The sequence below is a fragment of the Rhipicephalus sanguineus genome, chromosome 5 (assembly GCF_013339695.2).
Source record: "Rhipicephalus sanguineus isolate Rsan-2018 chromosome 5, BIME_Rsan_1.4, whole genome shotgun sequence".
In the NCBI taxonomy this organism is placed as follows: domain Eukaryota; kingdom Metazoa; phylum Arthropoda; class Arachnida; order Ixodida; family Ixodidae; genus Rhipicephalus; species Rhipicephalus sanguineus.
Window position 1 is genome coordinate 192,372,258 of NC_051180.1, and position 12,877 is coordinate 192,385,134.

The window sequence follows — 12,877 nt, forward strand, 5'->3', positions numbered from 1 at the left end:
TCGATAGTATTGATAGTTTTTTTGAAACTATCGATAGTGTAAACAAACAATCGATAGTGCTACTATCGACAAACTATCGATAGTGCAATCGGTAGTTCCATCATTAATATTACTAGCGATATTACTGCCACGCGTGTTTGTTGCTTTGTTTTGATGTACAGCAGAACCCTGCTTATACGTTTTTGAAGGGTCCGTAGGAAATAAATGTAAGAGACAGGAAACACAAGAGCCGAAAAACAGGAAAAACGACAAAATATTTTGTGGTACAGAATTTTATTTCAATGCTTACGAGCAGCACGAAAATTGGCGCGCTCAGCCGCGATCTAGTCGATGGATAGAAATGCGGAGCTGGGGACGGCCTCATCAACAGAAATGTAATCAATGTATGTGATTTTTTTTAACACCAACAGCTGTAGGCATGAAAGAACTAAGCACACGCAATCACGACCAGCGCAGCGAGTGCGACCGCGAACCGCGCGCACGACCATGCGAGCTCCAACCAGCTCAAACTCCTCCCGTCCTCCGACAAAGAACAATGATGATGAGTCTACGGTCTACGCCAACGCAATGGCAGAAGTGAATGCCAATCTCGAAGGCCTTGCTTTCGCGAACAATTACGTCATAGACGCCATGTTTGTGCAAATACAAATCTCAAAGGCTATGCTTTTGTCATTATTAAATGCCAATCTTGAAGGCCTTGCTTTCACGAGCAATTACGTCATAGACGCCATCTTTGCAATACGAATCTCAAAGGCGATGCTTTTGTTTGCATCAATCAAAAGTTCCTGTTGCTTGCGCCTCTAATGCAGCTAATGTTACGGTCAAACCAGGAAAAGCTGCGTGAAAATGCACCATGGCCGCTCTCTTCGGTAGTCACTCGGTCGGCTCCGAGCGCACTTCGCGACGTATCATACGGGAAGGGTCTGACAGTTACAACGTAACAGCGGGGTTCCCAATACATTGTATCCTATGGGAGCTATGCCGGGACCGGCAAAAAAACGACGTAACAGCCGGGAAAACGCAGCAGTGAGGAACGTAACAGCGGGGTTCTACTGTATTCGGGTTCAGTCACCCACAAAGAGTGTTAGCAACGTTTGACGCAGACCGCGCCGTAACGTTTTAGAAGCTTCACAATTGTTTGAGATCATTCTGTCAAGATTACGCGCCGGACGCGAATAGTCAAGTTTATTCGAGAGCTTACGCGGGCACCAGCGATAACGCAGGAAGGTTTGATGACTGATGTATAAAGGACGACGCGTTCCACCGATGATCTGATTACTCAACGGCTGACTACTGCGGCCGTATAATGTACTTTTATTCCGTGTTCCGTATTCCGTTTTCCCTGTTACGTCACGCTTGAAGCACCGCCCACGCCGGAAGCCGCGACGTTTTTCGAATTTGGCCAATAAAAAGCGCTCGTAGCCGCCCATAGCTTGTTGAGCAAGACAAGTGCGGCAGTTGGCGTTTTTTTCGTAGGAATTCTGGGGAAATCCCTAGTATTTTTTAGGTATTTTCGGAAGGAAACTTTAGGGGCTTTAGTGACTTCTTGGTTGACGGCCGCAAAGGGGCCGTATAACTCTTATTTCGTCTGCGAGCGTGTGACAAAACAACAATTGTACGTAAATGAAAATAAATTTGTTTTATGAGCTTCTGGTGCTAAAATTAATGAAGCGTATTGAGAAGTAAACGCAAAACAAACGTATTTTGAGAGTCGTAGCCACATGGGTGTCGCTTTTGCATCCAATCCAAGTCGCTTAAGGCGGCCGTTGCGAGAAAAACAGCTGATCGTCTCTGCGAGCCGTGTTTTCTGTTCTGTCACCTATAATGCTGCGAAAAGAATGTGATCGCGACTACCAGGGAGTATTTTCATCGCAGAGGAATATCGGAAGCTGCGAAGAGCAAGGAAAACATGGAATTCTAGCCGCAAGGTGAGTAAACAATGCCATTAACGCGTTATGTTTACTTTGCTTTGGTTCTTACAGGTAGCGAAAAAAAAATCGTTATGTACTGGGGAAGCCTGTACTTCTATCGTCTGATATCTAGTAAGCTTCACCTTTTGATTTCGTGAACGATAGTGCGTTCGATACGATAGTTACAGCGTACATGGACGTGCACATTCAGTTGTTTCCCCTGTGCATTTTACGTACATTTCTGATGAATCGAACTTGCACAGAAGAAACTTGTTGCGTAAAACATTTGTGTTAACATGCACACACGGTGTTTCATTTGTGATGATATAACGAATAGATTTGATAAGTATAATTGTTGTAGCCTGCAAAGAAGTGTATGATATATGCTGCATTGGTTTACCGCGTTGCGGCGAGAACTCCGAAAAAAAAAAGGGGGAAAATTTACGGAGCCACCTATCAGGCTGTTCCAGCAGCGGTGGGTCTGTTTTTGGTGTGTGTGTGGCTAGAAGTGCTACGAGTGTTTCGCCAAGTTCCGAGGTTTTTTTGCCACGTAAAGGAGGCTCAAGTGTGAAGACTTAACGATGCTACTTTGAAGTGCTTGTACCGAGGTTCAGAAGAAGCGGAGTCAATTGAGGGTCACATTTTCATGGAACAAAAATAAGTGAAACCAACACTTCAAATCTATTCGAGTTCTTGTGGTTGGGCCCTGGTTTAAACGTATAAATAACAAAAAACGGTTGGATTTTTTCTCCAGCTCAATGACAAATGCCTTGTCATCGCTGCCTATCCGAATCAAACCGATGGAGCATTAGTTTGGTTTCCTGTGTGTTCTTGCATTAAGTGGCCTGTAATACATTGTGAATTTCTCTAGCTGCAGCATCCGGAGCTTGTCGATGGAGTGAGGGGCATGCGTTCGGCTACCTAATGCATCGCAGGCACCCTCTAACATCTCCTGGCTGCCATTGGGCCTGGAGTTCCCCAGTCTTCACTGCTGCTGTAGCCACCTCGTCGGCCATGAACATTAAGATTTTATTGCCGTTTTAACTTGTCTTCATTTTTCTGTTCTTTGTTTCGCGTTTATTTACTTGCGTGTCATCTTTTTGATGTGACAAGTGTAGTGCGTAAGTGTTTTTAAATCGATACTCCACTTTCTTGTGGTAGTGTGAGCACGTCTGCCCAAGTTGCTTTGACATGTGATCGTCAGCCTTCTGAAATGATGCACACAACACATATCATGTGGCATCATTTCATGCGGCAAGCCTGTAAGCATAGCCTTTCTCTCCAGTAAAACTGACACTGCAAGATTTTGTGGCAGTGCTTGCTCTTCATAAGTTTTTTGGCATATGCTAGTCAGCTATCTGAAATGATATGCAGACCATGCTTGACTGTACACCAAAAGACTGTAGTTTCATGATGTCACTTGAAGTAGGAATGTATATGACACAAATGCGTTTACAAGTTGCACTAAAGGATGATATGCCTGTTTGCCACTCACAGAAGGTGCTTTTACACTGAACAAAATAATCACACAGTGCTTTTTGAAACTGCAGTTGACTTTTGCGTGGGTCACAGCTATCAATCCTTTTGCAAAGTTATGTCCTCGAAAACCAAGCATATACTCTTTTTTGCAAATTAGGCCAGTTACATTGCAACATGCATTTTACATTTACGTAATGTTGGCGCTATATCTGTAAGAAAAAGCTTTGCTATTGCTATTCAGGAAAGCATTCTGTCACTTGCACAGGCGTGTTTTGAACACTGTATACATTGGTTTGTCTTGCTGCTTCATGTAATACCATTGTTATGCAACTGTCCTTTCTTATAAAAGTTGACAAACCACCATCTTGTTAGGGGTACAATACTACTCTGTAATATATCTGAAATGCATAGCTGTGCACACAGTTGCCCACGTACCTTGTGATTCGTATACTGTGCACATTTCATGTGTCCCCCCCTTTTTTTTTTCATGCGGTAGGATGGGACGCAGCAATAAACAGAGACAAAATGTGCCGAACTTAAACGAAAATTTGAGGTGCGCAGACAGGTCCCTGCCACACGCGACCACAAAGGTGCTCCTTGAAATGCATATAACGCTTTTAGCAATGTAACGTGTCCATAGTAGAAAGGCATGCTGATGTCATCTATATTTGCATTGTAGTAGTCATTAATTACCCAAGCAGTACATGTGACACTGTGCTTCCTTCAGCATGATGTTTCTTGTAACTTGTGCATGTAATAAATGTCAGTAATGCTTTAAAAACATGACACTGCAGTTTCACAATGTACGTTTATTTACAGAAAGTATATGCCATCTTTGCATTGGTGTGAACACGAATAAATTCTTTTTTTTTTACAAGGTTCTGTCTTGAAGAGACTGCTTACATATTCTTTCACATTCTTCTGCATTCATAAATGAGCACACTTCTGAATAAAAAAAAAAGGTACTTGAAATGCCAGCATATGATGAAACCCAGCAGCGATTTATTATTACCAGGAAATTTAACTTCGAAACGTTTTCTTCTACTTGTTAGGTAACATCTTAGCAGGTAAGAAGTTGCGCTGCTGAACTTCATTCACCACATGGGTCGGTTCCTGCTGACAGCGAACACATCTCCATGAGGGTAACATGCAGGATCACTGCTGTATTTGCATTGAGATTCACGTTAAAGAGCCATAGGTGGTCAAGATAAATTCAGTCCTCCACTGCAGCGTGGCTCACAACTGTATCATGGTTTTGGCACGGAAAACCCCATATATTATTGTTACGTCTCCTTGGCACATGTTTCTCACTGAAATGAAACTTGCCTAGTGCTGTTGTCAGTGGTGCAGTTAGCCAAATAGTGGATTACCATTGCGGACAGCTTGTCCAGGAATACATGTGGAGTGTGATGACCTTCCTTGTCTATGCAGCGGTTGGGGGTCATCACTGACAACACTGCCGTGTTCACTATTGTAGTCATCGCTGAAATCATGAACACTTTTGTCACCTTCTGCAATGCAAAGGCAAGTGCAACACTACACATGCTGCAGCAATGTGAGATGCTCATTCCGATTCTTAATGGAGGGTACAGCACCGCTGAACGCAGCGAAAGCAGCTCTTCATTAGCCCAATACAAAGCTTCATTACAGACTGCACTGCAGCATGTGCGGTGTAGCACTTGCCTATTTAACACTGTTTCTGAGAGGACAGCCTTGAAGAGGTGTCAGGAGCCATGGTCCTGGTTTGCAGCCTCTGTGACTCTGTCACCTGCACAAATACAAGTGGTGTGTTGTAAGTACTACTTCAATGTAAGGAATCCACAAGGCTGAGCCACACAAAGATAGCAATGATAGAATGATCTAGTGCTATACACCTAACCAGTCTGACTTACCCGTACTATGCGAAGCATGACTACAACAAATGGGTTGTCAGGAAAATGTGAGTCATTTGTCGATATTATGGAGCGTATAACCGATAGCTGCAAGACAGGGGCGTAGCCAGAAATTTTTTTCGGGGGGGGGAGGGGGGGTTCAACCATACTTCATGTATGTTCGTGCGTGCGTTTGTATGTGTGCGTGTATACATACGCAAGCAAAACTGAAAAATTTCGGGGGGGGGGGGGGTGTTGGAACCCCCCCCAACCCCCCCTGGCTACGCCCCTGCTGCAAGATGACACACATGCAGCGAGCGACATCCTGTCAGTTGTCACAGTTACCAAATACCTGGAGCTAATCAAACAGGGCATTAACCATAGCGCGAGCAAATATTCCGTTAGCTCAAACTGTGAATATCCCAACTTTTTGTTCTGGTCACCTAGAGGCCAGAAGGTACGGCCGCGGCAATCCGGGCCCCTTCGATGCACTCACGCAGCCGCGTTGTCCGCCAGACGTGGGCGTCGTAGTCTGACCCCAGACACAGTGGTTCACGGCAGGATTCCGATGTCTGCGTCGCAGATCTGACGAAAGCGTGAACCACTGTGAGCCACATTTCGCTACGCGGACATGTTCTCGAAAGGATGGGAAGACCGATACTTACTAGCATGATGATGTGGGCAGAATGTCCTTTGCGGGGATAAAATGCCGCCTTGTGATGGTCGCCCTTCGGTGCAATGATGATGGCAACGCTGCCGTTCACGCATCCGATGACGCCAGCAGCCGTAGGAAACATTGAAGGCCCCCTTTTCATCCGGCGTCCTCGGGAAGTGAACCCACTTGTTACGGATCCCGGCGTGCACGATTACCTCCGTCACAACATCGCACACAGTCTGCTCACCGCAGCTTGCATTATGACAATAGTATCCTCGCTTCCAAATGAGGCTTGAAAGCTGCCACTCGCGAAAAACCGAAGGCCCCACAACACCCACAGGCTGCACTGACAGCGCAGTCAGTCGCCCCGTCGCGCGCCTTCCTCGGCCACTTCGTCGCACAACCGCCGCACTTTCCTTTCTTCGGGCGAAAGTGACGGCGAACTCTTTCATCGACTGGCATGTCGAACGCGTCGTCGGGCGCCCACGGCGCTGCCGAGCCGCCGAGCGACCGCCGCGAACAACGCGAAAAAGCCTCTGAGAAACACGCTGGCACCGCCATGTTTGCTGTTCCGCCGAAACGGGGCCACTCGCTGGCTGTTCCGCGCTTTGACGGAACCGATTCCGTATATTTTAGCATAATGAGCGCGTATTCGTCATTTTGACGTCACCAAAATTTGGGCTTCCGACACGTCACTTGAGTGACAGGTGGAACGGCCAATCACAGGGCGCTAATGGCGGCCAAAACGGAATACGGAACACGGAACAGCGGTTCATTATACGGCCGCTGCTCCCGCCGCTATCAGTGCGCAGCACGTATCACTTGTATTTTGAGTTTTGATTTTCTGGGCACAAGTTCGGCCAAATAAATAGCTCCATATTTCCCAGTCTAGCTGCAGCATTCTTCACTGTCACAACCACGTGACAATACTATCGACAGTGGTGTGAATAATGATGCGGTTGCTGGCCGGCCATATTGCCAAAATATTTGCGATAGCCTACTACCAGATTCGCTTAATTTGTGAGCAATTTTAGGCAAAGAAATTAATTATTTCCGCCGTGAAAATAGCGGAATATATCCATCGATAATCTCGCATCCAAAAGCAACCAGTTACACCTTACAATTATCTTCTTGATATTTTTTTTATTTTGAAAGCACAAAATGCAATATCAATTTGAAGCCGTGCAGTCCCACCATGTGTAAAGGCTTCCTTACCGCTACAGCTGAACAGTTTGACTTTATGATCATGTGTCAGCAAAGCACTCGGGTAAGGGACACAATCATGTCAACTTTCTTGCCCTTCAGCCTGCTGCTATGGCTCCACTATGTACCACGCGCGCGGGGAACCAAGTTTATTCTGCAGTGAGTCCGCGCTGTTGATTTTATACTATCGACAGTACCATCGAATTTTTTACTATCGATAGCGCTATCGATAGTATTTTTCACTATCGATAGTTCAATAGTGACTCAGCTATCGATAGTATCGATAGTACCATTGATAGTTCTGCATCACTAATTTCCAGGCCAACTAAAATCGCCAGTCCTCTTTGGTGAAGCAGAACACACCTGTTTAGTTATTTGCTTGCCTGGTTGCGCATTCCACCACTAGATGGTGCCACCTGTCCAGGCGGCTCAAGTTTGTGGAGCCACAATCGGGTAAAATGCTATCGCTCAGAAGTTCATGAACTAATATAACAATAATAATATCATATCGTCCACCTGGTGTTCTTTAACGTGCACCTAAATTTAAGTACACGGGCCTCAAATGTTTTAGCCTCCATCGAAAATGCGGCGGCGGCGGCTGGGATTTGATCCCGCCACCTTCGAGTCAACAGTCAAGCACCATAACCACTAGACCACTGTTGCGGGGCAAGTTTGTGAACTAACTAAAGATTCTTAATATTGCTATGGGAAGAGTACATAAGTTTGGCAATAGCGGCATTCAACATTGCGTTCGTAAGGCCGAAGGAGTTTAATATATGCCAAGTACGAGCCACCTTTCGCACGACATGCAGCTCACCGTATTCCGATAGGCCCGCTCACGGTGCACCCTGTATACGTTACGGAAAGTATTTCCATACGGTAATATTCGTGCATGTGCACTCTTCAGCCGGTACTGTACTACCGCACTTTCCGTGCGGTAAACCAGCCCTGCAAGCTAAGCCACTCTAACAGAAAGACGCGGGGTAATTGTTAGGTGCGAGTGTTTCGTGACTGTCAAGGTAATTCTATGGGGAATTGTGTGCAGCCAACAACGCAACACCACTAGCCACCCATCGCACGCACGCCCACAAGGAACTGAAATTCGCACCGCCCAGCCAACAAAGCGCTGGCCAAACGCGCACAATTGCTGCCTTGTGGATAGCAGACGCTGTAGTGGCACCTCGGATCCGTCACTTCCGGTTTGCCAAAAATGATATCACGCTCACAATGTTGCCAATAATTCTGGGACGCAAGGTGGAGAGAGTCAGGGCAATCAATAAAATTAATTTGTAATGAATCTGCATATCTCTCCAGCCTGCAATTTGGCATAAATGACGGGAACGTGAAAAGGAACATACCCACCAATCTTTATTGTAATCCATTGACCTTGAAAAATCGCTGGAATTGGTACTTAACAGCCATCACCACAACCTGACACTATTTTAGGCAAGGTAGTTCGATCCCGTTGTCTTGATCCCATTGTCTGGTGGCAAGAAGTATGTTGGACAAACAGAGAGATGCTTGAACAAGCATTTAAAAGAGCATTACTATCATGTCACCACAGCTGTTCAAACCCATCTCGGCATACATTGTAGAGAGTGTGGTTGTAAACCGGAATTTGAAAAGTGTGCCGTTGTCGCAAAACACAGTGAGCAGCTCACGTGTGAAACTATAGAAGCTCATCAAATGCACCAGCTGGGTGACCTCTGTGTAAGCATGCCATCCGTTGCCCTAAACAAAAAGGAAATCGCATATCTGGCCGTGATGCAATAGGTTTGTGCATTTGTGTTGATGTGTATATATTTCTAGTGTTTTCGCTAATAAAATTTAGCTGAAGTCAGCGCCTGTGTTGTGTCCTTTCATACATTCGCGTTCACTTAGCGCTGTGCAAATATGTCGATGGATAATACAGAGTGACAACGAAGAGTCCTTGAAAGAAAACCCAGTGGTCACGGTCTTTTTGATAAAGCCTGCCTGCAGGCACTGTTCTCACGTTTCTTGTGCAATCCACTTGCCGCACGATGCACTCATACACTGTCACCAGGAACATTGAAGTCATTGAGTGGCACTACGCATTAAAAAGAATATGAACTACACCTCTAGGCATTTCAAGATAGACAGAAAAAAATCTACAAATTCTTCAAGGGGTGTGGGATCAGTGTCGCATGGGATGGCAGCGAGAACGGGCACTTGGACAACTGACTTGCAGGTACAAGAGAGCATGTGGTTTGTTCAAGTCACGTGGGTATCAGCGATGTATGCATTGACCTTCTATTTTGCACCGACATGGAAAAGTAATTTTGCTGGGTACAGTGACCAGGGGTGGGACAGCTCGGATAGCTTTTGGAGCAGTTTCTGGAGGAGCAAAAATAGTGTTTTGGAGCAGGAAAGCTGTGTTTGGAGCACCTGGTCGCAAAAAAAAAGCAAGTCAACCTCATTATTTACGGAATATCACAGAACCAAACCACTTTTAAGAAACTATTTTATGACAGCTAGGGCAAATGTTCCACGCAAGTTATTCCTATGGTAAAGTTGCAAGTTGAAAAAAATGAACACGGAATGAAACCAAGGGAGTGGAACCAAGGCCACCTTAACAGGTGTCCAAATATTCATCGTTCATTGGCACAAATGTTCATCGACACAAGTCACATTGCATGATCAAGCAGACACTGTCAAAGATGCCGTCTTCAGGGAGGCAGCGCACCATGCGTAGCCAGGACAACAACTCAACCGGGCCAATTCTCAACGTTCCAGGCATCGCCGGTTCAGTGTATCTGCATGGAGTCGGTAGCTACCTGAACAACAGAGACTGCGGGACAATATAGCGCCGTAAAAGCCAGTGCGTCTTAATCCGACGTTAAGTCTACTTTTCCTGGTTCCAGTTTCATCCAAAATGTTACATTCCATATCGCGGACGTAGCAGAATCATAGTTGTTTACGCCACTGTCAGGTTCTGCTAAAACCGGACAGAAAACGAATTCGCGGTTGTCGGTTTCTGCATTTTGCAGCAGTGTGGCACGATTTCAGGATATGTTATGGTTTTGGCGCAACTTGGCACAGGAAGTTGAAAATGTAGCACTTTGGCGCAAGTGGCGCAGCTACCGTAAAAACCGGAATATAGGTCGAATTAAAAAAAAAAAAAACGCGATGAAAAGTCGACCCTTGTCTTATATACCGGTCATTGGCAGAAAAATATGTGGAAGTCTCGCAACAATGGGCAGCTGAAGTCTGAAGCCTTCATCGCCATCGTGAGCATGAGCAGTGGCGGGCTGGCGGCACCGTTGGGCAACGCCATTTTGCTTTTTCTTCTGTCAAGTGTGGCTGTTTCGGTTATCCGCTGTTTTTATTTTTCTGTTTCCTTCAGAAATGAGTGGTAGCCGATGGCAGTTTACGATAGGCTTTAAGAAAAAAGTTATCGAGTATACCGAAGGATACTTCTGGCAACCTGGTGGCACAACGGGAATTCGGTGCATCGGAGAAAAGCGTCCGATACTGGTGGAGTCAAAAGCAGCGCATCACATCCTGCAGCAACCAAAGAAAAACTTCGCTTCCTGGACAAACTGCAGTGCACCCCGAACTGAAAGCGCTACTCGCCGAGTTCATCCGAGAGCTGCATGCAAGGTCGCTACCCGTGACAGCGGAGTGCATCCGCGTGAAAGCTCTCGAGATAGCGCGCGACTCTGGGCTCACGAGGGCGCAATTCAAGGGCTCGCCAATGTGGGTGCGCTGATTTATGAAGCGGAAGGGCTTTGCGCTGCGGCGGCGTACTTCCGTGTGCCAAAAACTGCCCGAAGATTTCGATCACAAGCTGGTCGAGTATCAGTGCTTCGTCATACAGCTTCGTTGACAGCGTTGCTACATGATGGGACACATGGGCAACGCTGACTAAACTCCGATCTGGTTTGATATGCCCTCGAACACGACTGTGACCGCTAAAGGATCAAAGCAAGTGAAGCTCTTGACAACGGGTAACAAGCATTCGCGATTTACAGTGATGCTCGCGCGCACAGCCGATGGAAAGAAGCTGCCCCCTTATATCATTTTCAAGAGGAAAGCGCTACCGAAAGAAGACTTTCCTCGGGATGTGATCGTGAGAGCGAACGAAAAAGGGTTCATGAATGAGTACCTCATGCTCGAATGGATCCGGCTCGTGTGGAATTGGCGACCCGGTGCGCTTTTTCAGCGACCGAGCATGTTGGTCCTCGACTCATTTCAAGGCCACCTCACGGCCACTGTAAAGGGAGCCCTGTCCGATGGCAAGACGAATCTTGTCGTGATCCCTGGGGGACCAACATCAATCCTCCATCCACTGGACGTAGTGCTCAACAAACCCTTTAAAGATCGCGTGCGCGAGCTCTACAATAAGTGGATGCTGGGCGACAATCCCAAGACCCCCGCTGGCCACCTACGACGTCCACCTTTCGCGACCGTTTGTGGCTGGGTGTCGTCAGCGTGGAAATCTCTCCCGGAAGAGATGGTGCGCAAGTCTTTTCGCAAATGCTGCATCAGACACGCATTGGATGGAATGGAAGACGATGCACTCTGGGACGTTACTAGTGACAAGCAGGCGTCGTCCGACTCAAGTTCGGACAAGTCTGAGTGACAGCACTTTGTGGCCTTCTGGCGTTTAACTACATATCAGTGTCCAAATAAAAAGAAATGTCACCACTGTGCAGCTGGTTGTGTCGCGTATTTGTCAAGGTAAAGGTGCGCCACGATACTTAGCGATTTTTTAAAATTTCTTTCTTGGAGATTCAAAGTTTGGGGGGGTCGGTCTATATTCCGGTTTTTACGGTAGTATAACAGCTCTGAGTAATGATGAGTGACTACGAATCTTTTGCAATTTACAATCAATAAACACACTTTATTTGATTCCGTAGCCACTGTAGTCCTGCCTCAATGTTTGTCGTTGGCTGCCACTTCCTTTTGTAGCTTCGACTGGACAAGTGCAACTTTCAGTGAAAGTGGGGTGGGTGCTTCCGCAGTACCTTAACACTTTCCTGTCCGTGCCTATACTCATCGACAGTATGCTGTCAATGGTTTCAATTAAAATTTTATCGCATTTGGAGCGCTTACGGACAGCTAGTGCTATCCAGCGCATAAAAGCAGAACTCTCTTTCTAGTTTCGCTTTTGTGTTTTTTTTTTGCCGCGGGGGGATTTTTAAAGCACCTTTTAATCGCACTTGACGAGCGCTCGTAGTTTCCGACATGGCGTCGACGTTGCGCGTAGCTGCCCCTCAGAAACAGCGAATTTCAACGGATTCCGATCAGTCTGCATCAGAATTTTGTGATGGTGGTAGCAGCGGAGACTTGGGAGATGACTTTGATTCATCAAACCTTTGCACGGATGGTGAAAGTGCGTCAAGTAGCCCCGGAACGTTGACAGTTATCCGCCAGTAAGCTCTGTTTTCTACTCCGAACTGTTTCATCGCGGCAACGATCAGATCTAAAGACATCTGGCATATTCAAAAGGTTGCGGTTCTTATCTACAGGGTGTCCATGTCGTTTGGACTGGATCACTTGTTGGCGGCGACACAAAGAGTGGAGTTTTGTGCGAGAAGATAGCTGGGTGTTGACCTCGGCATTGCGCTCTGCAGTGCCGCACGGCCCTTCGTAAGAGCCATGGAGTTCTTCGCGCTGTTCTTCACATCAAAAATATTTGCAGAGATAAGCAACATGACTAATAAATATGCGTGGATGCATATTTTGGAGAAGCAGTCATACAGTGAGAAAGGCAGATCATTGAAGGAAGTGAGATG

At 46.4% G+C, this 12,877-nt stretch overlaps 1 protein-coding gene across 2 annotated transcripts in view; it reads right to left on the reverse strand.

Moving 5' to 3' along the window:
• LOC119395155 (nuclear factor related to kappa-B-binding protein) overlaps window positions 1-12,877 on the reverse strand; it is a 755,896-nt gene that overhangs the window by 349,717 nt on the left and 393,302 nt on the right. The window lies entirely within an intron of this gene.